Source organism: Vulpes vulpes, chromosome 6 (assembly GCF_048418805.1).
Source record: "Vulpes vulpes isolate BD-2025 chromosome 6, VulVul3, whole genome shotgun sequence".
Classification (NCBI taxonomy): Eukaryota; Metazoa; Chordata; class Mammalia; order Carnivora; family Canidae; genus Vulpes; species Vulpes vulpes.
The window spans coordinates 29,953,830-29,977,796 of NC_132785.1; the positions used below are offsets into that span (position 1 = coordinate 29,953,830).

At 35.3% G+C, this 23,967-nt stretch overlaps 1 long non-coding RNA gene across 1 annotated transcript in view; it reads left to right on the forward strand.

The window, feature by feature from the left end:
• The window catches only part of LOC140599301 (uncharacterized), a 307,189-nt gene that overhangs the window by 268,537 nt on the left and 14,685 nt on the right, over positions 1-23,967 (forward strand). Inside the window, exon 3 of the long non-coding RNA XR_012002013.1 lies at positions 14,275-14,320. This is a non-coding gene — a long non-coding RNA (uncharacterized lncRNA). The remainder of the gene's footprint in view (positions 1-14,274; positions 14,321-23,967) is intronic.

The following is a 23,967-nucleotide window of genomic DNA, read 5'->3' on the forward strand; positions in this document are numbered from 1 at the left end:
AAGATAGATTGTAAAGCTGGGTAGAATGATAGAATTTTCTTTTCCTATTTTGATAAGTTCATGGTTGTTTTTCTTGTGTGCTATATGTTTCAGACTAATAATGGAATTCAAGCACAGTGTGAGAGACTTGACAGATATGGTAAAACTGACTATAGCAACTGACTATTTGGAAACAGACAACACCAATGAGGACCTGGCAGAGACTGGACTGAGAAAGGTGTCTTACCTCCAGCCACAGCACAGAGGTTCTAGGGGTGTTTCTAGGGGGACTCTGTGCCTCAATTCCAAATTAATGATGAAATGACATTTAAAATCATAACTGTGTCCTCCTCTATAGCCCCAACACTTGCTGCTGCTTTTCTCCCTAGAAAAAAAATACGTAACTGCTACAAACTAATAGTTATATAAATTGTGAAGCATAGCAAGATTTTTTTTAACATAGCAAGATTTTATTTGTTCTGTGACAGTACAAAATAGATACATACTTTATCAAGATAGAAAAAATCACAAAAGCAAACAAAAATGATTAATAACAACTATCAATGATGTTTTAATTGCATCATCACATCCACATAAACCCATTTATTCATTTCCGCACTATACATCTTAGAAACATCTTGTATTTACTTTCCACCTTTCTTTAATATTTAGACATTTTGTCTATCTTGTTTATAACTGTTGTACTTTCTAAGCAGCTATAATTATTTGGAAATGAAACAAAACTAGAGTCTTCTAATAAAAAAATTCCTAGAAAATTAGAACACATGAAAAGGTAATATGTATTTGAAACTAGTGGTTTTGGAGTCAAAATGAATTTTGTGATGGAACTTTTGCAGATAAATGATCTTATTGCAAAAAAAAAAAAACATATTGAAGGAAATGGAAGAAACCTGAAATTCAGAGTTGAAAATATTTGTCAGGAAATAGTGTTTATTGTTAAAGGAGTATGATGAGTCTATTTGCAAAGGAAAGCATTTTTTTCAGTTGTTGGAAATCAAAAAGGTAAGAAAACTATATTTTTATTTATGAGCTCACGGATTGAACAGTTCTGCAAGCTCAAAAATAATAATATCCAAAATGATACAGAATGGTGAATCAACAAACAAGCGGTTATAGTGGTATGGCTGTCAGTTAGTATAAAATGTTCTAATAAAGCATCAACATTTATCTTAGTTAAGGAGAGCATTTCAATTTTAATTTTATTGGAAAGATAACTGAGAACAATCCAAACAGAGTTATAAATTTTTTTAAGAATATTTATTTTTAGAGAAAGAGCAGCAGGAGGGGCAGAAGAAGAAGTGGAGAGAGAGATGTGGACTCCCCACTGAGTGGCAAGCCAGTCAAGGGGCTCAGTCTCAGACCCCCTGAGAATGTGACCTAGCCAAAATCAAGAGTCACTTAACCAACCGAGCCACTCAGGTGCCCCCATTTATAAAAATATATCTGCAGCAAATCAGAGTTTATTTTAACATAATTGAGCGGGCAGAAATATAACAGTGCTGATAACACAATAAAGCATTTAATAGTTTCCCCAAAGTTTAGGAAGAGAGATGGATGACTTTATATATGCACTATTATGATCATCATTTAGAGTTCATTTGGATGAAACTCTGTCAACTAGTGGAATTCCAAAATTCTGTGAATATTGTCAATTCTTTCAACAATGGTATTTAGATATCTGCAAAGAGATTGCCAATATTTTGATACATTATAAGCCAGGCAAACATAATATATTGAGGAAACTGGATCCTTGTGTCAAAAATTTCAATATATATTGAAATATTGGAAGTGACATCAAATGAACATTTCAGATACACAGGTGGCTGGTGAATTAAATGGCTTGCTGATTTTTCTTAACAAATTGGAAATTATTATTTCTCTAAAAAATAGCACATATTTAAGTACAAGGAACTTCAAAATAAAACTATGTGTTTGTCTTTAAAACTGAAAGAATTCTGTACTGTTAACAATGTTAGAAAAACGGTTTATATTTCAAAACAATGTGTGACAGCCGATAAGAAACTATACTTTCTGACTTCCTTTTTAAAGTCTTAATTGTTTGAGATTTGCAAGAAACTTCATAAGGAGGAACATTTCTAAAATACTTCACAACATTTTTTCTTACTTCATCAGAATATTATACAACACATATTCAAATTTTTGAATGCCTTAAGTGGAATGAAAATGCACTGTAAGTAATCACCACATGTGTATAAAAGTTTTATAGACTTCATATAAATAAATCCTGTCTTTGACTCAGAAAAAAATATGTAAAGTTCAGTTTTATCACAAGACATGATCAATAATGCTCTTTGCTTTTGAGAGCTATTGCATGCTGTGCTGTCTTCACCAATCTCTACCTCTGCACAGAATATTCATTTTCTACTTTGTATTGCAGAGAAATGCCATTCCCTTCTACAAAAGCAGAAGAGAGGGTCAGTGGTCTGGAATTGAGAGTTCTCAAGTAGAAATTGGTAACAAAATTATCTAGTCTGAAAGGCTGTCTATTCCTAGAGGAAAAATTGCAACATCGATTTCAACAGGGATAATATAGTATTTTCCAAAACTTATTAATAAAAATTTTGCACCACATTTACTTCATATACTACCCTATTTAAATTTCCAACTTTTAATTATAAGTTTGAAATCTTCTGCTCTATTTTTGGTTTTATGCAATGTTGGCTCTTTTCAAGACAATGTACTGGAATTAACATGTTATTTCATGAAAATAATACATTATTATTCAAGATAATCAATTTGAAAAATGTCAACATAAAACTGTTAAGAGAGCTACTTGCTTATTAGTGGTCATTCATGGAGAAATATTTCTCTACCTGTCTATGTAATCTGCAATCTCAATTACCATTTCAATAATGCTAGACTTTTGTTCCAATAATTAAAATTTTGACAGCACAGGCATTTTCAACTTCTATATGCTATTTGCTCTGGTATGGACTGAGTTGTGTTTTCTAAAAATTCATATGTTGAAGCCCTAGTCCCTATTAGGACTGTGTTGGATATAGGGCTTTTAAAGAAGTAATTAAGATGTAATGAGGTAATAAGGATTGGGCCCTGATCCAATACAACTGGTGTCCTTAAGAGAAAGAGACGCCAGGGGTGTGAGCATACAGAAAAAAGGCCATATGAGGACACAGTGAGAAGACAGCCTTCTGTAAGCCAAGGAGAGAAGCCTCAGGAGAAACCAAACCTACTAACACTTTGATCTTAGACTTCTAGCCTCTAGAACTATAAGAAAATAAATGTCTGTGGTTGAAGCCTCCCAGCCTGTGCTATTTGTTATAGTAGCTCTAGCAAAGCAATACATGTCCCAACAAGTGCTATCTTATTTTCTGTTAATTGAACTTCTATCATGTCTGATTTATAGAAGTAAATATTTCTTATTCTTTTTAATGTATTCCCAACTGTGAGATGGGAAAGCATACACCAAGTAAGTGGGCTATTCCTAAACTTAAATTAGACCTTTTGCCTCAATCTAGATAAGTTATAATTGTTCTGAAATTGGTCCTCTTCAATCATTTCTTTTATTGCCTTCAGTAAGTGTTACCAAATCAAAATCTGTTTACCAGGCCCATATATGGATTGAGTTCACAAGATATCTTGGATATCGCATGCATAAAAATTACCAAAAATGATCCTGAGTCTTGTTTTCTCTTATATCTCTATCATGGAGTGTACTTGAAGCAATTTCTCTTGGTATTCCAATTTGGTATTTGTTATTTGTGAGCTAGTCAGAAGGATCTTCACATTTCTCTTTAATATACCCATGCAGTTTCATTTCACAACACAAAAATGAAAAATAAGGGAAAGAACTTTATTTGATATATAGTACAGAAGGAGAGAAACTACAGAAATACCTTCCCCTCACATTCCCATTAGTAACCTTCAATTCCATCTCCCTGTATTTGGTCCAAAGCAGGCTACCCTTATGTCAATGGCATTCCCCTTCTTAAGATGGAAGTTGTTAATAATAGACTTTTTATTAAATGTTCCTTTTGTGTCATAATTTGACTAGCCTCACCCTTCAATATGATCTTCTATAGGAAAAGTTGACAAACTGCCTTTCAGGTCATAGCTAGCTGCTGCCTGCTTTTGTAAATACAGTTTTATTGGAATATAGTCACAGCCATTCTTTTACATTTTGTGTATGGCTACTTTTTCAACACAACAGCAGAGCTGAGTAATTGTGACAGATCCTTGGGCTTGCAAAGATGAAACTATATATACTTTAAAATAAGAGTTTGCAGACCCTTGTATGGTGAAGATGGGTACTACAAAGGAATTGAAAGAGTAGAATTGGTTCTCAGAGCATCATTCAAAGAAAATGACTCAACCCCACATGCAAAGACTTTTAGAGAGCACCATTAGCCTGATCATGCAGGATCTGCCTCCCATTGGTTTTTCTACCCTAAGATTCCCATATTACTGATAGAGGCTTATTTCCTCTGAACATCCAGTCTGTGGAGAAGGGGGTTAATTTTTTATTGGCTTAAGGACTTTGTTTTATTAGAGAGTAAGAGATCATTAATAACTTGACATTAAAACAAGTTGAGCTCTTACTGAAAGTGCTTTTTAACTCAAATATGAGTCTAGGCACCGACAATATTAATATCTAAACCTGAATAAGTATGATTCTTATTTCTTCCTTTCAAAATTAGAGGATTATAACAAAACACTTTACAGAATTCACCTTACCTAGACTAATGCTTGCTTCCACTTCCTAACCTTCCAAGGGACACAATCTCAAACAAAATTTTAAGAAGCTTCTCAGAAACCTGCTCAATAAAATAACTGTACAACTAATGCAGGGAAACTAATGCAGGGAAGGAAGCCAAGACTTCTAGGTATTAGTGAAATTAAGCCACATTTGAATGAACTTGAGTTGTACGCATTTTTTCTTTTCTACCTACAATTCCAGCCTCCTTTCATGCTTGAAGCATTAATTCTGCATACCTTTAAGTTTTGAAAGAAAATCTTCACAAAATTAGGGGTTTTAAGCATTAATTCATTAAACATTCTGAAAATTGCCTTCCTTATCAAGTCATAAGCCAAGCAGTTCATAAATCTATTACAGTCCGACAGAGCTAATCAATAAAATCCAAATTGGCAATCCAAATTATTAACTCAGCCTACCAGAAGTCTGGAGTTTATTTCGTGTTTTTCATTTTTTTTTACTGTTGTGTTTTACATGCTTAAACTTAAACACTTACTAAAATTGGCCAAATCTGTCTCAATCTGGAAATAGAGTTGCAGTGGTGGTATAGTTTTTAAATATACCTATATCATTCCTAAAAACAGACGGAACTGAGAAAATAAAAAAAGCCTAGAGTCAATATCTACAGAAAAGTTAGGCAAAATATATTCCCCCCAAATCCCAAATTTGATTAGATGGAGACAAACCACTGATAACAACAAAACCCATAGGAATCAGAAACTAAGCAGGAGGAGTCACGGAGAAGGCAATGTAATTACAACAACTTCAAGAACCAAAGAACCCTCTATCATGAACAACTACCCACTGGAAATCTTAGGGCTCTAATCAGAGAAAAGTAACTGAAACTGAATACATAACTGATTTTAAAGGCCCAAAGGAAGTCAGCGTTGAAGTTATCTGGGCCTCTGAAACACTGAACAAACTGAAGCTCCCTTTCTAGAATAGAACCCTACTGCAAAAAGATGAAGAGAAAGAAAGAAAGAAGAAGAAGAAGAAGAAGAAGAAGAAGAAGAAGAAGAAGAAGAAGAAGAAGAAGAAGAAGAAGAAGAAGAAGAAGAAGAAGAAGAAGAAGAAGAAGAAAGAAGAAAAAGAAAGAAGAAAAAGAAAGAAAGAAAGAAAGAAAGAAAGAAAGAAAGAAAGAAAGAAAAAGAAAGAATTATAATTGTAGAATCCATACTCTGAAAGAAATTTCAAAAAGTAGAATAGAAAACTAGCAGAGAAAAAGAAAATGTTTTAGCTAAAATGGAGAGTAAAGAGAAAAACCCAGAAGTTATAGGGTCATAATTTTATTATCTTATGAATACATCACAAGTGGAATTTTAAGAGCTTCAAGGATAAGAAAACTATTCTGGTTCAGTCTTCCTCCCAAGATTGCCCCCCACCAAAAAAACAACAACAGTTATTTCAGGTAAAGTCAACAAAGTCAAATATCACTGTTGAATCCCATAACAAAGTTACTTTAGGAAAAAAAAAACCTAAGAAACAGAATAATCATGCTATAGATGATGAAGGCAATAAAGAAAGAATATCCATTAACAGATGAAGACAGCAATCTAATATTTTTAAAAAACACTAAATTAAAGTAAATTATCATCATCGTCATCATCATCATTATCATCATCATCCAGGAAATGAAAGAATAACATAAACTAGAAATAAAACCCAAAAATGAGGTGAAGAGAGGACAGGAAGACTTGAAAAGGGTAGATTACTTAGAAACAGAGCCTGAGATATGGATGGATATGATTTTATTGAGAACATGTTCTGTGGAAATCTGTGAGGGGGCAGCCCCGGTTGCTCAGTGGTTTAGCGCCGCCTAGCTCCAGGGCGTGATCCTGGAGACCCAGGATGAGTCCCACGTCAGGCTCCCTCCATGGAGCCTGCTTCTCCCTCTGCCTGTGTCTCTGTCTGTATCTCTCTCTCTTCATGTCTCTCATGCATGCATAAATAAAATCTTTAAAAAAAAAAGACAAGAAATCTGTGAGGAGGTGGTTTGGAAGAAATAGGACTCCCTAAATTTTCCAAAGATATGTTTAATATATGGAAATGCAAAAAAATCAATAGTAAAATTACTATGATAATATGAGATTTTAAAACAAAACTGTATGGGAGTGCCTGGGTACCTCAGTCAGTATTTTTGCTGCCAAAGCGAGCACACTGGGTATCTCAGTCAGGTAAGCATCTAACTCTTGATCTCAGGGTTTTGAGTTCAAGCCCTATGTTGGGTTCAAAACTGGACGTAGAGGTTACTTAAAATGAAATAGTGTGTTATACAATCATCAGACAACAATGAAAACCTTTTAAACATAAAAATTAATTAGAAGATGGAATAAAAATAAGACATTAAGAGAACTAATAAAAATTTTAAAAGAGGTAAGAATTATATTAATCTCTCTTGAAAGAATAAGAAGTGGAGTTGAATAAAAAGAAAGGGAAAATAAACTCACTGGAGGAATCAACTCGCTATTTAGAGAACTCTTTTTAAAAAGTGGTAGTGGTCATGGCGATACTGGGAATTATTTATTCTCATAAGAATTATCTCACAGGATAATCTGGTAGTTGATAAGTAATATTTACCTTTTTCATCTTTTCCACTTAAAAAATTAGTGATTCCTATTCTATGCATGACCACTTCTTTTTCTCTCTGCTTTCAATATTTTTCTTTTGTCCTTGTCTTTAAAAAAAATAGACTATAATGAGTGGTGGTGCAGATCTCTTTTGTTTATCTTCTGTGGAATTGGTTGAGATTTTGGATGTATCTATCAATATTTTTCATCAAATTTGGGAAGTTTTTGAACATTGTTACCACTCCTTTCTATCTCCTGTCTATCTGGGACTTTTACTATCCATATGTTGGTGTGTTTGATGATACGCTGTGATATTGTAAGACCGTTTATTTTCTCTAATATTTTTTTTCTATTTGCTCTTTGAATTGGATAACTTCTTTGGACCTATCTTCAAGTTTATTGATTCTTTTTTTTTCTGCATCTCAAAACTGCTGTTGAGACCATTCACTGAAATTACATTTCACAGATTGTGCTTTTCAACTCTAAAATTTCTATTTCATTCTTTTTATAGTTTATCCTTCCCTACTAAGGTTTCCTATTTGTTTAGCCATTGTCACCATAGTTTCCTTTGAACATATTTAAAGTGGCTGCTTTGGAACCTTCATTTGCTAAATCCAACTGCTAGGCTCATACAGAGTTAATTTGTATTGAATGCTCTCTTTCCTGTCATATTGCGTGTCTCATAATATTTGATTGAAAACTAAACACTTTAGATAATGCTGTAGTACTATTAGATTCTTGGTTTGTCTGTTGTTGTTTTTAACTTTAATATTTCTCCTTTCTCCCTCGTTCCTTCCTTCCTTCCTTCCTTCCTTCCTTCCTTCCTTCCTTCCTTCCTTCCTTCCTTATTTCTTTCTTCTTGTCTGGACTTAATCTTTAGAATCTGTCTCTCTTCCAGTATTCAATCACTGATGTCTACATAATTTTTTTAAATTCTTATTTCTATTTTTTTAGCCTGGTTTTCTATTGTCCAGCCTTCTTTCTGCATAGCCTAGTGGTCAGCTAATGATTTGGGCAGAGTCTGTGTTTAAACATCTGGTACCCATAGCCTACCACTCCCTGTAGACCAATCTATGTGTAGTCTGGAGAATATATTAAACTTTTCAGCCAGTTGTTAAGTTAGTCTTGGCTCTTACCTTTCCCCAGGCTCTCCGGGATCTTCCCCGTATGTGTGTATAACTGTTCACTCTGCCAGGGATATATGAAGAACTTATCTCAGCACTCCCATGGCTCTTTCATTTTCAGGATCTCTTAGGACCATAACCTCAGCTAGCAATGCTAGGTTTTTCTCATTCATTGCCTAACAAATTCATCGCATTTAGTTGACAAATCCTGGGTTCCAAATATAGCCCCCTTTCCCTGGCAGAAGATTTGTTGCTTTTCATGGTTAGACCCATGCTTCGAAGCTATAATTCTCAAAGACCAAGCACCAGGAAGAGGATAAGAATATTAGGCATGAACACATATGCCCGCTGATCTTATTAAAGCCCTAGCAGTTTTTTTTAATTTATTTTTTATTGGTGTTCAATTTACCAAGATACAGAATAACCCCCAATGCCCATCACACATTCACTCCCACCTCCCGCCCTCCTCCCCTTCTACCACCCCTAGTTCGTTTCCCAGAGTTAGGAGTCTTTATGTTCTGTCTCCCTTCCTGATATTTTCCACACATTTCTTCTCCCTTCTCTTATATTCCCTTTCACTATTATTTATATTCCCCAAATGAATGAGAACATATAATGTTTGTCCTTCTCCAATTGACTTACTTCACTCAGCATAATACCCTCCAGTTCCATCCACGTTGAAGCAAATGGTGGGTATTTGTCGTTTCTAATGGCTGAGCAATATTCCATTGTATACATAGACCACATCTTCTTTATCCACTCATCTTTTGATGGACACCGAGGCTCCTTCCACAGTTTGGCTATTGTGGACATTGCTGCTATAAACATCGGGGTGCAGGTGTCCCAGCGTTTCATTGCATCTGTATCTTTGGGGTAAATTCCCAACAGTACAATTGCTAGGTCGTAGGGCAGGTCTATTTTTAACTCTTTGAGGAACCTCCACACAGTTTTCCATAGTGGCTGCACCAATTCGCATTCCCACCAACAGTGTAAGAGGGTTCCCTTTTCTGCACATCCTCTCCAACATTTGTGGTTTCCTGCCTTGTTAATTTTCCCCATTCTCACTGGTGTGAGGTGGTATCTCATTGTGGTTTTGATTTGTATTTCCCTGATGGCAAGTGATGCAGAGCATTTTCTCATGTGCATGTTGGCCATGTCCATGTCTTCCTCTGTGAGATTTCTCTTCATGTCTTTTGCCCATTTCATGATTGGATTGTTTGTTTCTTTGGTGTTGAGTTTAATAAGTTCTTTATAGATCTTGGAAACTACCCCTTTATCTGATACATCATTTGCAAATATCTTCTCCCATTCTGTAGGTTGCCTTTTAATTTCGTTGACTGTATCCTTTGCTGTGCAAAAGCTTCTTATCTTGATGAAGTCCCAATAGTTCATTTTTGCTTTTGTTTCTTTTGCCTTCGTGGATGTATCTTGCAAGAAGTTACTGTGACCGAGTTCAAAAAGGGTGTTACCTGTGTTCTCCTCTAGGATTTTGATAGAATCTTGTCTCACATTTAGATCTTTCATCCATTTTGAGTTTATCTTTGTGTATGGTGAAAGAGAGTGGTCCAGTTTCATTCTTCTGCATGTGGATGTCCAATTTTCCCAGCACCATTTATTGAAGAGACTGTCTTTCTTCCAATGGATAGTCTTTCCTCCTTTATCGAATATTAGTTGACCATAAAGTTCAGGGTCCACTTCTGGGTTCTCTATTCTGTTCCATTGATCTATGTGTCTGTTTTTGTGCCAGTACCACACTGTCTTGATGACCACAGCTTTGTAGTACAACCTGAAATCTGGCATTGTGATGCCCCCAGATATGGTTTTCTTTTTTAAAATTCCCCTGGCTATTCAGGGTCTTTTCTGATTCCACACAAATCTTAAAATAATTTGTTCTAACTCTCTGAAGAAAGTCCATAGCAGTTTTTAACAAATACTTTTCAATTTGTTGTCTGCATCTGGTTGATGTCCATCACTTGAAATAATGTTTTCAGCAGTGTTGTTCAGTTTTATATTTGTTTGAGTGACTGATTGACTTACTGATAGCAAAGATTTCTGAATTCTTTATGCCATAATCAGAATGCTTTGTTGTTTTTTCACTGATTTTTAGGTGTGATAATAATATGATGGTTATATTTTTAAAGAGTCTGTAGCAGCATGAAATATATACTAAAATATTTATGACAAAATTATATGATACTAATATTTTCTTTAAAATAATTTGTGGGGATCCCTGGGTGGCACAGTGGTTTGGCGCCTGCCTTTGGCCCAGGGTGCGATCCTGGAAACCCGGGATCGAGTACCACGTCGGGCTCCCAGTGCAAGGAGCCTGCTTCTCCCTCTGTCTGTGTCTCTGCCTCTCTCTCTCTCTCTGTGACTATCATAAATAAATAAAAATTTAAAAAAAATAAAATAAAATAAAATAAAATAATTTGTGCCTGGATAAGTAGATAGAGATATTGATGAAACAAGACTGAATGTGAGTTAATAATTGTGGAAGCATACTAATGGGTACCTGGAGATTCATCACACTTTTCTCTAGTTTTATATATGCTTATAATTTTTCATAATAAAACATTAAATTAGAAATAATGAAATGCTTGGAATCATATGAGTTATGTGCAAGATCAGGAACAGAATGAGACAAATATAGCTGGTTCTAATGCAATATTTTATAGTAAAGCACTACATAGGCAATGTGACTTCCCTTTGCATATTAATTCAAACTTCTTCAAAAAGCAAGCTTTCAGCCTGCAGAGATTCCAATACAGATGACTAACATCTCTACATTTGCTTTTCCCTTTATCAAAAACTCTCATAAATGTGATAGTTTTACATTTATCCAGTGCTTATGAGTACCAGATACTGTATTTAGCATTTGGCATGTATTGCCAAGAGTCAATTCTTAGGCTTCAAAGTTTCTAATAAACTTGTGACTATTTCTTGCTCTTCTTCTTTCCTAAAATTTAGAGAAAAAAAGTAGCAGAAAATTTAAGACACAAAAAGTTCAACTAATAATGGTGAGAGAGGGGTACAAGCACAGCCTGCTGCCTGCTCTGCATTCCAGAAAGAACCCTTTGCTTTGTAGAGGACATGCTGGCAAGCTCACAAATGACACTGCACACAGTTTAGACAGTGCATGGAAGCTTTTCTCTTGGAAATGCTTAGCTATGTATACCTCAGTGGTCCTCCAGCTTTCTGTATTTCAGATCCCACAGGAGAAAGGTTGGAGTCCTTGTACGGTTGCTTTAAGTGGAGTCATGGGGCCACACTGTACACCTTATCTATGGAAAGGATCCATTAGCCATAGGACACTGATGCATTGCAAGGGGCTGGATCCTGGGTACTCTCCTTCTCTCCTCTTGTTATAAATGAATGCTGTGCCACTTTAGTTTGCTGTATGTGTTTTCTGCTCTCAGTGGCCTTCAAATCTACATTCATCTCTTTCCTGGGTGGTACTCTGCCTGCCTTTGGACTTTGACCATACTTATGCAATATTCTATCCTGCAGCACAACCTGGACACCCAGGAAACGATAATTTTATGTTATGTCTGTTGCATCAGTCAAGGATATTTTGGGGGACTTTGAACTGTTTTAGATTGGGGCAGGTAAACAAGATAGGGAAAATACTCTAACATCACTAGAGTAGAGGTCCAGAAATTGTTCTAACTTCCTAGAAGATTTCTGGATTTGAAGAGCTTTTCTAAAACTAAATTGGAGCCCTAGAAAAAAATATACAGAATGATATAGATCTACCTCTAGTTCATTCTACACATCTGGTCTAATCCTGGGAAACTCTATGCTTGCAACATAAGCCATGGCATCCAGGGTATGATATAGATATGCATGCCAAGAAAACAATTAGCTGTTTTCTGTCCTCAGGGCAACACAATGCTTTCAGCACCCACCATGAGATGGCAGAAAGACTGGGGCACAGCTCTCATGATCACTGATTCATGAGCCAGTTAAATTTCCACCTCACAAAAGCATTCTACTTCTTCAAACGTCTAAATCTCTCACAGCTGACTTTGGAAACAGACATCTTTGAAAATCTTTTTCTCTGCTGACATGGAACATGAGTCATGTTGTTGTCTTTATGTGAATATCTTGACTTAAAATTTGACACCTCATACATTGTGGAGTCATTTTAACATTATTACCTTTACTCATACAGATCTGGGAATTTGTACATGAAGTACTCACTTGGATGAGAATATGCCTTTGTGCATCTGACAAGGTCATTCTAAAGAATCATGCTTGAAAGCATGTGAATAGAAAAGTGAGGCAGGGAAAGGACTAGCTAGCTTTATCAGAACAGGGAAACCAGAAACCAAACCTCCCTGTAAGATAACTGACTGCCTTTTTCATACTTCACAGAATGAACAAATACCTTCCAATAGCCTTGATGATCAATTATGTGAGTTCTGGACTTCAGATGTGAGAACACAGAGGAAAGTAAATGAAGGTCAAACCAGCTCAAATTCCTCAATACATGTATAATAATCTTCTGTATTTATTCAACCTGGCAACCTGGCACATTGAAATCATATTATCCTTTTTCTTTTTTTAATGGTAGAAGAGCAATTATCTTTAACTTTACAGTAATAGGAAGTTATATCCTTTCCATCAGAGCTTCTGAACTTAAGATTTAATAACCTTTGTTTTCTGAAGGAGGGATTATTCTGTTTTTGCTGTATAATCATCCCTAATCACACATTCTTGACTAAGACCCATCTGAAAAGTTTAGGCTACTTCATATTTTTTGATGTCACACATCGCATTAGCAAGTGCTATTCAAGAGAAATGAGAGAACATTCTCTACAAGGTGAGACCATTTTCTTTGCATACTGCAAAACAGTCATCGTTGCATAAAACATTCAAGAAGGGTGGATGATGAAAATATTTACTCTGCTTTTTAAGCTATGATATGTCCATAATTGTAGGGTAAGAATTGCTGTTTGTAGTGTGAGGATCTATTGACCCCAATGTATTATCTTTGGAGTTTACTTAACTACTTGAACTTAATGCATCATACTCTGTTTCTTCAATTCTTTGCTTAAACAAAACCTCTGTGGGGCTATCTGACAAACTGATCTCCTTTCTTTCATACAGCACTTATCACTTTTTAAAAATGCATGATTTATATGGATTTTAGCTTTATTGTTTGTCATTGATTTTCTGCTCCTCTGTTAGAATGTAAATGTCATATGGGCAGAAATATTTGTCTGTTTTGCTCTCTGAGATACCCTCATTCTATAAACAGAATCAGGCACATAGGTGCTCAATACATTTTTCAGTCATTGAAAGCATCCATGATGAATAACAATACAAATGTTTTTGTTTTGTTTTCTGTCATTCCACAGAGTTGATTGGCTTTATAGAGTAAATATATACAAGGTACCAAATTTCAAACTCCAGCTAATCAGACTCCTTTAGATGTCTTTAGTATTTTTGAATCATACTAATTTATTCGGAGCACATGTAATTAACATGGCTCTTATCCCAGACAAATTATTCTTTTGCAACTTTTTAACTTGTCCTTTCTTTGGTGAACTTAATTATTTTAATCATTTTTCAAGTTTCTTCTTAAAAAAAATCTGTGTGCAATACTCATCCATAAATATTTTCCTATTTTTATATTCTGTTACATCTGAGAAAAAGATGAATATTTTCCTATTTTTATATTCTATTACATCTGAGAAAAATTTTAAAAGATTATCCATGTGTTTGTGTGTGTGTGTGTGTATGTGTGTTTTACAATATACCCTCTGACAAGAGTTCCTTATTGGAAGAAGTACTAAGTATTAAATGTTTTGAATTAAGTATCTAAACACTATATCATTCTGTTTCTTAGGTAAGATCCTCTGAGTTTGAATGCAGAGGACAATTTACTTTCTTAGGTAAGTATCTAAACACTATATCATTCTGTCTTTCTCAGTCACTTTGGAGATCGATTCAGTAAATACCAGTAGTAGTTTTGATTTACTCATCACTAGCCCTGTTTTGGTCCAAATGCCATGGCTTTTAATATCAGGATCCAACAACTCCTTTCTGCTAACAAGACTTACTATAGATGTCTAACAACTCCTTTCTGCTAACAAAATTTTAGACTACTTTCAAAATTATCTCAGTAATGTTTGGAAGTACACAGGGTGCAGGGACACAGGTGCTCAAGAACAAACACACCCTTGTTCTCTGACTCTGACCTAGTAGTTAAGATGTCCAATCACTGATCCATGTGTCTTCCTGGGGAAGCTTGTTACCATGGTCTGCTCTTCATCCCTACACTGTGCTATTCTGTGTGGGGAGGAAGGAGGTGGATGGCCCTCCTTAAACACAATGTGGAATGTTGCTGTCTGGGCTCCAGAGGTGTACCATATAGACCTTAATCTCTAACAGCTTTTGTAAATACTGTTTGAATAGCTGTTTAAAACCAACCTAGCATGTCAAATTGGGAATGTGGAATAGAGGTAACTCTCATTAAGTCACCTCCATCTTTATTATCTTTTCTACTCTCTTCATATACCCCAAATTGCTGAATAATATATCTTATTTTTCAGGAAAGAAACAAAGGGCCCCATGGATCACCATTTTGTAATGGTTGCAAAACCAGCAATTGATTTTGAACTGAGGATACTTTGTAGATGGGTACCTCTGCCTTCCCTTATAGCCACCTGGTGATATAAGGAGTTGAGTTTGAATGCAGAGGACAATTTACAGAGAGGATGGAGGGATGTCTTAGCTCAGGTTACTATAACAGAATACCATAGACTGGGGACTTAAACAACAAAAAAATTATTTCTCACAGTTCTAGAAACTAGGAAGTCTGAGATTGAAGTGGCTGCAAATTTAGTATCTGGTGAGATCTCTCTTCCTGGCTTGGGAATGGCATCTCCTCATTACATCCTCACATGATGGAGAATAGACAGAGATAATACAGGATGCTTTATGTCTTTACAAGACCACTAATCTTACTCTGGAGAGCTCTACCCTTATGACTTGACTACCTCTAAAAGGTTTCACCTCCTAATACCATCATTTTGGGATTGAGGATTTCAACATGAATTTTGGGAAGACAAAACATTGTCTATAACAAAGGTTGTCAACCTACCTATCATAAAAGAGAGGTAGAGTCAAAATATTATTTTTAAACTATTTTTTCTTCCTTCAATTCTTTAATTTTCAAAAGACGTTACAAGCTGTGAATATGCCAAACAATGATACATTTTAGCAAAAATTACTGAGTTAGTCATGGATAGGCAACCATAGGAATGCAAGGAAATGCTAACAGGAACTCAAAGTAGCGAAAACCTAGGATTGAATCATGGTGCTCATTTATTTAATGGATACTGAGTGCTACACATGTGGTGAGGTACCAGACAATTTATGAAACAGTCTGTCCTTGCTCTTACAGATTTCTTTATAGAGGAAAACTATCTGTTAAGTATATAGTGGCTTGCACAGATAATACGCACAATAGTCCTGAACAGTAAGAAATACTTACACCAAATGTTACCTGGCAAACACTGTACTAACCCTTTAGAAGTACAAAAAATGAATTAGCAATGATCATCACCCATGAAGATGCTATAGTACAAAACAGAAGGACAATAGTTACTAGTAAGGCTGAATGGGTATGAGATTTCTTGACCAAGCCAAAAGTAGTTAAAACACAAAACAAAAATAAATAAAGAGGAAAGTGAAGATGAATGATTCTATAAACTAGACAACTTTTTCATTTTTTTTTCCTGTGAATGTTTTATAAGCAAAATCAGAAGCTGCAAAGTAAGGCAGGAAATGTCAGGTTGATATGTGACAATCTGAAAAAGCCCTCGATGTTTCCTTTACAATCAGTCATTGAAAACATGAAAAAGCATAAGTCCATCTTTTAAAGCAGCAATAATTTAACCTGAATTGATCACTTAAGAAAGATAAAGTATAACTGAACCCAAATGTGGCTCCCCACACTAGTTGAACTATCTCCAAACAAATCCACAAAGGCAAGAAATGAAGCAGAATTGATATATATGGAACCCACAGTCACCTGAATCTTCTGTCAATACAGAGACAAAGACAACAGTTTCACAGTTCTCTAAATTATTGTAACATCAGCCTGGAAAGGAAGCAAAGTACTAACCATGCTTTATAAAACAATTCTTTAAGAAAGAAATTTTTAAAGGGGTTATATAATTGATATTAGCCATTAAAGACAGTCGAAATGTCACTACAAGTTGATGAGTGAAAGTAATATGAAAAGGGCATGAAATTAATATAAAGAAGTTAAGTTTGTGAAAGTGGTATTATTCTCATTATGACTGCTATTGTTTATTTTGTCAGAAACACTGCTAATTCAAAAATTCCTGGAAAATGTGTCAGCTGAGGCAATTTTTAAGAATAGGAATGTGTGATATAATTTTTTTAAATATATAAATTGGGCAGCCCGGGTGGCTCAGTGGTTTAGCACCCTTTCAGCCCAGGGCCTGATCCTGGAGACCTGGGATTGATCCCATGTCGGGTTCCCTGCATGGAGCCTGCTTCTCCCTCTGCCTGTGTCTCTGCCTCTCTCTCTCTCTCTCTCTCTCTCTCTGTGTGTGTGTCTCATGAATAAATAAAATCTTAAAAAAAATAAAAATATATAAATTATCTTTCAAACCACAAAGAACAGTCAGTATTTATAGGTTAATGCAGACACTCTTTGTGAAATGAGCGAAAATGGATACCCAGTCACTTTAAAGAACTCTCCTCAAGGCACATACATAATCAATGTTCCTGCAGAATTCTCAGATATGTCACAAAAAGAACCTCAATGGGCAGAGTGAGCTTTAAGCCAAGAACTAAAATAAATATGCTCAAGATTTTGTGCTATTACTGATGTTTCCAAATCAAATATTTCCTAAAAATGTGTAGATTGTTCAACTGACAGAAACTCAAACATAAAAAGACAGTGCGAGATGTACAAGTGAAAATCACCTAACCAAGATAGGAGCCTGATTCACATCATTTAAGTCTATTTTCCATAATTGGTATTTGTAATTCCAAAGCAAAGTCAGGTTTTAGATTATTTTGTCAAAATGGCAGAGCTACCTCCACAGGGCATCTGGGATTAATTAGAGAGCTGTGCACAAAAGTATTTTGATACCAGGCTCCACCTGGTCCTATGAAAAGCTCTCTTGTCCTTGGGTCCTACGAAGAAACGGTTTGATCAGGACTGGTCAAGGATGGCAGAATGTTTCCTGTGGGTCCTATTTGGGAGACTCAACAACAGCAGCAGTGATACTTACCAACAAGAAGAGATAGATACAGCTGAGCAGATAAGTAAATGGTAGTGTACATCAAACTGCGAGAGGAAACTAAATCTTCCATGCAAAGATTAGACAAGTGTCTATGTTCCTATGAACAAACTATGTGCTAACCACTTCATATACAGAATCTTGTTTAATTTAAATTAAATGAGAAACCTGTCTCTACGTTAAATAATCCCAATTCTTTTAACCTCCACTGTGGCAACTCTCTGATTCATGGTCAGATACTCGACCGTTCAGTGTTCTCTAAAGTAACTGAAAGGATCTTATGACCTATCCAGGATGGATTAGGTAACTTCCCACTATCTCTTTGGAGAGCTAATGGGATTTTTAATATTGTACAAAAAAAAAAAAAAAAAAACAAGCTGAAGCTGTACCTTTTTAACAAAAGGGAGCTTTAAAAACTGAATATCAGTAGGAATCCTAGAACAGCCTCATTGACATGGAAAACCCTCAGAATCATGATGACATCTCCCTCAGCTGTCAGAACATCACAAAGTGTCATTTGAGAGTCTTTTGTCCTTTTAAAAAGAATGCACCATGACAAAGGGTTTAATGAAATTACCTTTTCTAAAATTTTATATCATTAAAGAGTCAGAATTTCTTTCATCTCCCTAATAAAAACCAAATCAGTATTCTTTAAAGTTTTCTTTGCTTTGCTGGAATCTGTAGAGGAAATAGAGGGGGAGTGTGTGAGAGAGTGAGAGAGAGAGAGAGAGAGAGAGAGAAAGAGCACGGGAGGGAGAAGGAAGAGGAGGGGGAGGGAAAGGGGAGGAGGGGAAGAAAGAGAACAATGCTGTTTGGTTTCATCTGCCATCTACAGAAGCACAGGAACAGTTAGTCAAGGGAATTAAAAAAAAAAAAAAGTATTACCTAGAAGTTTCTAACCTATCTTCCAACAAAGTTCTCCATTACATGTAGACATCAGGAAATAAGATGCAACTGAAAAATACTGCACAATCAAAATTTGTATACACAACCTTTCTTAATAGAACAGATACCCATTTAAAGCTTCGCATTAAAGGAAGATTTTGAAACCTGCTTGTCGTTAGTAAGGAATGTATAAATACATATTAATCCCTCTGCATATTTGGCTTTATTGATAGAAAAGTGTCAAGTTTAGCCCATAGCACAGGCATTAATGTGGTCAGCTGCCGGCCCTGGTATGACCATCCACAGCACAGGGGAAAGCCATCCTAGAGAAGAATTAGAAATAAATCTTGGTTTGAGGCTGAGTTTTTTTAATATTTGGGAACTGAAGACAGAGATTATATTTAAAATTGAAGATGTGCTTGTAGAGTACCAAAGTTTGCTTGTGGGATAATGTATAGAGTTGTCAAATTATTACTATGTTGTACACGCTAAACTAATGTAATGTGTGTTAACTATAGTCAAATAAAAATAGAAAACAAACAAAAACAAAACAAAAGTTTGTGGACTTTATTAAACTTTTTTTCTGTGCCATGAAAATAGAATTTGGCTGATCAAAATATACATTAGCTTTAGCTAGAGTGCATCTTAAAGAACCCACTGGCCTGTTAAGAAAAATATATTAGGATCATTTCTTCATCTTCTAGTAAAGATGAGGATGCATCTTTAATGGACACATTCCATCAGATTATTTGTATTTCTTGAATATGCAACCATTATCCATGCAAAACAACAGCAACAACCAAAAAACCCTTTAGAAAGTCTGTTATGAGAGAAAGGCTATCCTCCCTTGTATTGGAAAAAGGAAAATACATATAATCCTTAAAATTTCCCTTTACTGCTTATTCAGGTCACTATTAACCACAATAATGACTTAAGAATAATTTGGTTTTACTATATCCGTTATCACCAAGTAAAATGTTTAATGTCTTTTAATTTTAATCACCTAATTAAATGTCTACAGTTACAAATTATCTCAATTTCTTTTCAGAAATAAAAACAGCTCAACAAGTTTTTACTGTTTTAGAAAGAAAATTCAGGGTATCTGGTCTTTCCCTACCTACCCAGACTAACTGAAGAAAAGTTGCTGGTATTCTGCATACATCTTCCAATAAACTGCAATTCTAGATTAACTTTTTTCCTATGAAATTTAGGTACTTCCACATTCATTCTCAGAGCAATAAAATGCTAAAAGATATGTTTTAAAAGAAGAATTTCAATAGCAGTAAAATCTAACATGAAATATAAATGTGTTTCTTATGTAAGATTCATTTTGACAATCATTGTTTAAATTTTAACTGTAGGATATAGTCCCTTACGGTTAACATATATATATATTTTATACAACCATATTATTTTATGGGTTCCACTTACTCCATTTGTGTTATTTTATTTGTCCCCCTTTCCTTCTTCTGAAATCCTTTTTTACTATTCCGTTGTCTCTCCTCTGTTGGCTTGGAAGTAATATTTTTGTTTTTGTTACTTGAGTGGATACTCTAGCGATTACAATGTCCATACTTAACTTATTGAATTCTACACTCATCAATACTTTTATCTGCTTCCTCCAAAATACAAAAATATTAGAAAATTTAGTTCCATGTGGCAGTCATAGAAATGTTTCTCAGATCTTCTGATGTGGGCAACATGGTTGACTCTTGGCCCCAGCCACAGCCTCTCTGGATCCTCCATCAATTTTGTGCCAAGGCCATGCTTCCCCTAGGTTGTTTTCATACTTTCCCCAGAATGATCACAGTGAGAGTTTTACTGTCTTCCATTCTTGCTCAGTGCAAGCTTCTTCTTTTTTTAAAATTTTTTTAAATTTTTATTTATTTATGATTGTCACAGAGAGAGAGAGAGAGAGAGGCAGAGACACAGGCAGAGGGTGAAGCAGGCTCCATGCACCGGGAGCCCGACGTGGGACTAGATCCCAGGTCGCCAGGATCGCGCCCTGGGCCAAAAGCAGGCCCCAAACCGCTGCGCCACCCAGGGATCCCCAGTGCAAGCTTCTTCTGATGGACAGGTTTTGCTGGAGAACTCTCCTTTGGCCTGGATAAAATATTCTAAGACCTGTGTTGTAGTCTGGTCCTCTTTCTACCTGATGCTCCTTCTTCCCTCTCTCTTTCCTCATGTGGGATATCTGTATTAGGGTCTGACTATTCTCAGCTTCTCAGCTTTCTTCCCTTTATCCTTCATGGTGTGTCCTCTAAACACTCCCTTGCTCAGCTACTCTGATTTGATACATGCTTCTTGAAGTTCTAATACTAAAATTCCTTTGTCTTCTTCCTGACTTAACATGATATTGAAATTTTTATTTCTCAATCTTTTTAATCCTATGAGACACAATTATTAGTCTTGTATACAACCAAGATTCATCAAGACAAAACCAACATTAACTGCTTTCTTTAATCTTTACTCCTTTCATCTCAATGTTTGCATCTGGAATAATTTTGCTTCTGAAGCAATTCCTTAGGATGTATTAAGATTCTCCAATCTTTGGAATTATTCATCATCCTGAAACTATGATAATATGTGTACTGAATTCTATATATTTTAACCTTATTTTTATTCTACACTTTGCCTCACCATATGACATTCTGCATAGATTCTTCAACTACCCAGCTTATGAATTTTCTTTTTAGATATTTCAAAATGGATTGATATAGGTAACCATTTTGTTTTTAATATTAGGTATAGTTTTCATTTCTATAATTTCTATTTTTTAAAAAGTGTATATTTTTTCTTATAGATACATGCTTATTTCCTGGCTTTAGTTTTTTATGTAGTGAGACTATTTGTTTTATCTTTTTTAATACTTCCAATATTTGAAGTCTTTTGTGTCTGTTTTGGTTTCTATTGTTTCTACTGATTCCCACATATGGTACTATGCTTCTTTGTAGCTTAAGAGGTTTTTGTTTTTTGTTTTTTGTTTTGGAAAAACTAGGAGATATAAGTTTGGATTGATATCCATAGGAAGTATTTCTAGTGATTACAACCTCTCAGTGATGATGTATTCCTACTCTGCTCTGCAGTCAGCTGGGTTCAGTGTCAAACAGTCTTTCCTTCATGCCCAAAATACCACCAAAATTTAGGGTCAATCACAAGATTTGGCAGCATGCCCTTCTCACAAAAGCAATCACAAAACCTTACTTACCTGTTTCATTTTCACTTGGATTTTGGCTCGATAAATCCTTGTTCTATTGTCAGCTCTTCGATACTTTAAAAACTATCTTAAAAATATATTTCATGAAATATTTGTAATTGTTTTCAATGGGTTGCTTTGTCTAAATAAACTAGTTCACCATTAGATTGGAAAGGGAATTTCTAATACTGACATAAAAGTAATGCAGTAAAGACCAATTTTAGAATAACATACATTCAAGTTCTCAGGCATTTTTCATTAGTTTTCTATGTGCCTTAAAGTGTTTGATTTCACTAGTTGAGATGATCAAATAAAATAAATGTGTTATTTTTAGTTGTCTTATCAAAATACTCAAGTTCATGAAGACTCAATCGATTATGTAGATATTGAAAACATAATAATTTCTATACCATTGTTTGTTTCAGAAAAATAGAGCTATAACCTAAATTGAGAGGAGAAAATGACCTTTGTATTGTAGCAGACAATCCTGTTTTTAAAACTAGCACAGCTGAATAATAAAAATGTCCCAGATATTTTACAAAAGAAATTCTAGAAAACTCAAAATTTAAGTTCTGGGTTCACTGTACAATATGCTTATATAAACACATCTTTAAGTGAAACTTATCATTAATGTGGACCTTCTCACAGAAACCATTACTAGATAATACATAAGGTTACTCTATCCAGAGCTCAGTGTGAAAGAAATAACCTAGGTCAGTGTGAAATGAACAAGTGTTCATCACATAAATTATGCTTATCAGATAGTAAGTGAGATAGTAACAGACTTTGTCTTGCCTTGGGATATTCATTCTCATTATTAAGCATGTGATTAGGCTTTATCCAGAAAATGATAGCTCCCTATCAATTTAGTAAGGATAACAGGATCTGTTAAAAAGAGAAAAAATGGCAGAGGTTACCCCCAGAAAATATGAGAAAGACTATTTATTTAATTCAGTTCTAATCCTATTTAACTTACAGCTCATTGTATACTGTCTTGGAGAGAATTGAGGAAACACGCTCTATCTCTATTTTCTTAGTAAATAAGATAATTTCAGAAAAAGAAAAAATGGTAGAAAGAAAATAAAAGAGAGCACTGGTCTAGAGAGTCATGGAGTTAGGGAGATAAGGAGAAGGCTTGTGGATTTAGTTGTAGGAATCCTGGAAAGTCCATCTAAAGAGATAACATTTGGGCTGAGACTGCAGTGACATGGAAGAAACAGCCATGGAGGGATCAACTTAGATATTTTTAAAATTTTATTTGTTTTTTTGTTTGTTTGGTTTTAAATGTATTTGTTAATGAGAGACACAGAGAGAGAGAGGCAGAGACACAGGCAGATGGAGAAGCAGGCCCCATGCCGAGAGCCCGAAATGGGACTTGATCCTGGGTCTCCAGGATCAGGCCCTAGGCTGAAGGCAGCACTAAACCACTGAGCCACCCGAGCTACCCTCAACTTAGATATTAAATGGCAAACACTTGCCCCAGGAACCAGCACTTGCTGCATGTCATCTTCCATCCTCTTTCTTCTAACCCAATGCCCCATGTTTCTCTGTCCTTTTAGACCAAAAGAGAAAAGAACATCCACGGAAAACAACAGTAAGAGGAAACAGGGAAACAGAACCAAATATTTTACATACGCAAAAGACAAAAGAAAAATTAAACTCTGATAGGAGAGCACATAAATGAAAAAGGTGTACAAAAAGAGATAGAAGCATTTATTAAGTCCTATTTAGACAAGTAAAGGAAAGAGAATTGTTAACCTTATAAAACAGAAGGCTGAAGTGTGCTGCAAGCAGGTATGATACTATCAGACAGATTATGATGGCCAGGTGTCTCTTCAGTTCAAAGATACTTAGGTTTGCAGTGGTGTGTGAGGGATAAGCATGAGAACAAATGTCCTAAGTAGAGTCTGCCTAGACTTTTACAAATAAAACTACTCGTGTTTCGTTTTGAAACTTTTACCAGAATCCTCTCCATCTAAAAGCTTTTAGCCATCTATTTTAATGTGTATTCTTATCCCATGAGTTAATGTCAAAAGTCATGAAGTTCTCTATGACCTTCTTGATGCCAGGCACAGAAGCTTCCTATGAGAACACAGTTGTGAAATGGGCTTGCTTTCAGATTCATTTTTAAAAGATTTACACAGCACTCTGGAATGAGTTAAACAGAGCCAGCTTC